The sequence below is a fragment of the Hippocampus comes genome, unplaced genomic scaffold, assembly GCF_001891065.2.
Source record: "Hippocampus comes isolate QL1 unplaced genomic scaffold, H_comes_QL1_v1.1 scaffold9, whole genome shotgun sequence".
NCBI lineage: Eukaryota > Metazoa > Chordata > Actinopteri > Syngnathiformes > Syngnathidae > Hippocampus > Hippocampus comes.
The window spans coordinates 6749576-6755597 of NW_017805275.1; positions in this window are offsets into that span (position 1 = coordinate 6749576).

The window sequence follows — 6022 nt, forward strand, 5'->3', positions numbered from 1 at the left end:
CCCCGAGATGGGACCGTCTGGTTGCAGAAAATCAAGCTCGGGGCTGTGGTGAGTGGTCATTTTCATGCACTTTGAATTTGCGTTGTATCGTATTTTGAAGGCATTAAACATTGCCATAGCGATTGGAGTGTTGCGGCCAGATTAGACGCTCCTTGTGTTTATTATTATGTTTCGAAAATGCCACAGTTTTCATGCAGCTCATACCATATTATTTTGTTGTATTATTTCCGCCACACCTTAATTGCCGGTCCCTGAAAATATTGTCTGACATAAACCGGTCCGTGGGGCAAAAAAGGTTGGGGACCCCTGGTCTACACCACAGATGTCAAACTCAAAGCCCGAGGGCCAGATCTGGCCCGCCACATCATTTTATGTGGCCCGTGAAAGCAAATCAAACATGTCAACTTCCATGATGCTTGCTAAAATCTTGACCAAAATTCTAAATTCCCACATTTAATAAATAAGAGAGACATTGTACGCTTTTTCTTGTTACAAAACACACATCACAGTAATTTAAACAATAGTTGAATACACCGTTATTATTGACTTTTTGATATGTTTTCAGTCATAACGGCCCTCCAAGGAAAACGGTAACTAAAATGTGGCCCACAACAAAAATGAATTTGACACCCGTGGTCTACCACACGGTTATTTTAATGTTACTGTCTTTTTAATGCTTCTTGTGATCTTTTTCATTTTGCTTTTGTGTGCTTGACGGTTTGTCTCATTAAATGGCTGAATGTCCCTGCATCGGCGACTGTCGCTGTCCACTTTTGAAAAATTTCACTCAAGCGGCAGTGAATCTTAAGCTTGCTCGCAATTACAGTTTGTAAATTGGAGCACTCCTAAATCAGGGTACGACTGTAGATTTAACATCCCTCCTGGGATGACTAAAGTACATTTTGTGATCAATTTCACTGTGTTGATCACCAACCGCAGAACAGGTCAGATCTCAGTTCCAAGGTGTCGAGGCCTGTCTGCCGCTTCCGTAAAAACTCAACATTCCATCACTTGTCATTCATCATGACTTCCTGACCTTTGTCTCTTCTCTTTTCTCCCTCTTCTGTTGTGGAGGACAGTTGTGGTGCTGTGGAGGACCCAGTGATACCCGTGGTGACAGCAGCCGTTAGCCTCTGCTATCACTTAAACCAAATGATTGACATGACTCTCCAACCCTGCTCTCAGAATGTCTTCCAGCTATGACAGCGCAGATGTCTGACGTTGACTTTTTGCCACTTCCGGCTCTTGGAAAGCAGTGCGTCACAGCACAACACACACTCCCCGTTTTGTAATAATATCCTTACCACAGATATGCTGACTTACGACATGGTACACCACAGGGTTTTAATGGAAACTGTGGCCTCCCCTTACGGGGTTAAGATTCTATCTCCCATGTAAAATATTTTCTTCAGGTCGAAAATTCTACTTATCCCCGGTTTGCCAGATCTCAGTTAGATCCACTCACGGGAGCATCAGATGGCATACAATCCCAGAGACGGTATGTCTGGGGTCGGGGAGGGATTAAAGTCGACTCCCCCAGGCTAGCTGGGGTATTGGAGGGGATCTTGTATGGCTTTGCGGGGGTACGTGGTACAGTGTTCAACACACAGGAAGAATCGCTTGTTGCTTCTTGAGATTCTCTTTTGAGTGTTGGTTGCTTATGCTGTGCCCATGATCGTGCAGCTCTGTTATTTTACCTAATTTATTCTGCTGCACAAGCATAGACTTGTTTTATGAAGCGCATTGTGGCGGTTCATTCCATGTCATGTGCTTATTGTGAAGTCTCTTGTTTCAGATATTTTTATTTGTACTCCAATTCCATTTTGTCTTGCATTTGTCACCACAAAGCATATTATGTTTACAACAGCACATAATGAGTCATGCCCCAGCCAAATATTTTGTTCAAATAGGTGTTTTTTATTTTTTAAATTGGTAACAGTGTATTTTGTAGCACAACATGGCAGAGGGGAAAAGGACTTTAGTTGTTGTAAGCAACAATGAAATTTTTAAATTCCTTTTGACATTTTGGAAAATAAGTTTTAATAACAGAATAAGTCACCCATTCTGAATGGTATGCAATTGTTCTAAATGTATATATAATATATAGTTGTTTCAAATGCTCAAGATTACATTAGAAGATGCAAAGAATTGTTTCCTCAAAATTGTCTAATAAATGAAATAGATGTTTTAAGAAAATGGCAAATGTTTGTCGCTGATAACGCTCATAGATCTTCTTAAAGTATTTTGTTGTGTATAATTTCCCTCCAAAAGATGCCCATTTAACAATTAACAATTCAGTAACTCAGAATTTGGCCAGGCTATGAATAATTTTGACCCTACCGTAATAGAATATCCTTGCTTACTGTAAGTGTGTTCAGCTCTGGAGTGGACTGTACCATATTGATAAGATAAGATAAGAAAACCTTTATTTGTCTCACAATGGAGAAATTCCCAATTTACAGCAGCAAAAGTATGAAAGGGAAAAGTAGAAGAACAAAAACTATATAAATAAATATGTGAATGTGTGCGTGGATGGTTGTTCGTCTCTGTGTGCTCTGCGATTGGCTGGCAACCGATTCAGGGTGTCCCCCGCCTACTGCTCGAAGACAGCTGGGATGGGCTCCAGCACCCCCCGCGACCCTAGTGAGGATCAAGCGGTTCGGAAGATGAATGAATGAATGAATAAATGCCAGCAGTCGGCAGGAACGCGCGGCGGTACCTCTCCTTCTTGCAGCGCGGGTGTATCATACTCTGGCTGAAGGAGCTGGGTGGCCTGGAGGGCCTGGGAGGGTCTGTCCATCATAGATTTTAGCTTGGCTAGCATCCTCCTGTTGCCCACCTCCTCCAGAGTGTCCAGGGAGCAGCCCAGGACAGAGCTGGACCTCCTGACCAGTCGGTCCAGTCTCTCCCTGTCCCGGGCTGAGATGCTGCCTGACCAGCAGACTATGCCATAATGAATGGCTGAGGCCACCACAGAGTCATAGAAGGTCTTAAGGAGTGACCCCTGAACCCAAAAGACCTTAGTCTTCTGAGCAGGAAGAGCCGGCCAGCTCCTGCCTCCTGCCCCTTCCTAATCAGAGCTGTGACGTCAAACAGCGACCACATAGTATTCAATTGTATCTCATGCACCTTTGACACTAATTTATGTTTAGAGCAATCATATCATGATGTCAGATGCAGTTAAAAACAGTCTTTAGGAAAAAAAAAACACATGTGAAATGTCGTGTTTATAGGCTAATAATGACTGTACATTTACTGTAAACAGTAAGTTCATGAAGCATACATTGCTGGGAATAAAAAGGTGTCTCCCTGTGGGGCTCGCCACTACCCCACCAAAACAATCAATATCAGTTTGCAGCGCTCACCTTCTGCCAATTGCTATTGGCTTTTCTGCATCATTCACGTGGCCTTCCCCACCAGTGACAGTTACAGCATATAATAATTGAATCGCGGCCAGCCCTGAGCAAATAGGACTAGTGTTGTGTGAGGGGAGGAAAACTTGGATCATCCGTCACTGACCCCACTCCCCTCCTAGTGCCCCTCTCCTCCCACGGGTTGTGTAATAGGTCCTACCTTGTGAGTCAGTTATGGTGAGGAGCACTTTTTGTCCGGAAAGAAGGTCACCACCACAGAGTAGAACTCAGCCTCTCAATCAGCCTCTTTTTAGGTTGTGACGACAATATCGCACTGTATCATCCTAAAAGCCAAATGGGACCATCTTATGCCATTTGCGAGGAAGCGGGTGTGGGTGAATTGCATTAATGGCAATCAATGTCTGTACCAGTTGACAGTTCTCGTGTCGAAAGTGATTATTTACGGTCTTCATGTCTGTGTGAGAACGAGTCCCTTTCTGTCTTATTGAGGCAGGCTCAAGTTATATAACAGCGCATTATGTCGCAATAAAGCGTTAGAATTTCTTTGAAAAGATAAGCTTTGCGATAATAAGTGACCCAGAGCTGCTTTTCTATCTTTGGTGTTTTATAACTAACTTAAATGAAGCCATTTACTAACATTAGTTCTAGCAACTGAAGCAGGTATCAACAGGCTTAATTGCCTCTTGCAAAGTAATTCTGCGTTCCTCTCATACAGTTATTATATTGAACACTTATCTAATCATGCAGTTGTTTGAACAATTTAAATCACGTTTGTCTTTTCCCACCCAGTTCTTTTCCTTTCCAGGTATCCTGTTTATATAATTCACACAGTCACAGAAATACAGCGAAAATTGGATTCTCTTTGAGTGTGGTTGCGCAACAAATTCTGCTCACAGGCATTTGATTTTTTTTGAATGACGATCGAGCATTCCGAAAGAGTGTTAAAAAGGTTTTACCGAAAAATTGACCTGAAGTCATATCAAGGCAAATGACTTGTCGATTCGTTCATGATCTGTGCATAAGCGGCCAAGTCGGAAATGGGCCGGACCACGGTGACTGTGAAAGGAACAGGGAAGGAATTGGGAGGAAAAGGCGTATCTGCACCCAGTTGAGCACTACATCCCTTCCCCTTGCCAGGGGCTGTAATAAAACAAGAGGCAATAGACACAAGACACACATAATGGCCTATATAGCAAAGTGCAGCAATAATTAATGCAATTGCATTTTCTGTGCCACCATATCGTAACTTGTGATGAATTTATAACCTTTGGTCTTGCTTTTTCTACTAATCTTTGTGAGACAACGTAAGGCAAGAGGTCATTGGTGTCACAGAAAGAGAGCAGAGGTTATTGCCGTTGGTTACATCAAGACTCTCTGGGGTTACTGTGTGTTCATGGCCATCTGAAGGTTCTACCCGTGTTGAAACATCACAAGAAAGTGATTTTTCAGAAGAAGTCACCTCACATTTTTTGTTTGGTTTCTGCAATCTTGCAGATTCACACGATTTCATCCCTTCTGCGCTATCTTTCGGGAAAACAATAACAGGAACCGCAGACACTTTTGTCTTGCTGACTGTATGAATGAAAAGTGAAAACAATGTAAACTCAAAACTGTGTCCAAGTTCAGGAACTTCCGTTGGCTCAGCTATGCTTGGCTCAGATAAGATTTGTCCGTATAATTCCTGCATGACTGAAATCAGCATGCACTTGGAATAGCAATGCTCGAACAAGTTGCGAGGATACAATAAACATCGAGATAGGCTGATCCCCTTGAAAGGACTGGCCGGTCTACACGTAAGAATTATTCCCTCCAGGGTCCATCCAGGAAGCAGACATGGCAATAAAAGGTTCTGGATAGCAGATTCAGAAGTGAAGGTCAGTGAAGGAGTGGAAGAGGTGCTGACCTTTGACATCATCGTCCCACAGTTGCAGACTCCAAATCTTTCAATACAAATCAGTTTAAAAGTGCATTTTACAGGTTGGTAAATAATGAATGATACATTTTAGGAACCTCCAAATGTGATGACCAATTAAAGCGCATTTTCAGTTTTTATTCATTTATTTGTGGTCTGCTACATTTGTCTTGTAGATACATAGTATCGTTTGTGTAGTGTCCGGCATGTTTGGAAAAGGTTCATACAGTATGATACAGTAACTACCAAGAGATAGTGGGTCGCAATCTCTTTGTGGTCCATCTCAAAGGTGTTTGATGAGGTTCAGAATAGGTCTGTCAAGCGTGCCTTGTACTGATCCTCACTCAACAGCACCTACAGCACAAGAGCCGATGCATGAAAGACCTACTCCACGCGCAGGCCTACGCCCCAGGACCACCCAGCCCTGTTGTGCCACGTTGTAGCTTCCCACTCGACTGTGGTGCCCACATTGTCACTAAAGAGCTAGTCAACCATGTTGCGTTTATGCTTGACCACCAGGCTCTAGGCATCACAACGGCCATGTCTAATATGTGACTGCTCTGTGGGCCACCGGAGACGGCTGGGATATATGAATATCGACAGTAGGGTCTGTTGCGCAACGAGACTCAAAACATAAATAATGCCAAGCCAAAAACTGAGAGTGACATAGATTCCTCGAATACAGGAGGCTGTAAGAAAGGGAATGGGAATGGCTCACAAAGCCATGACAGTGTAT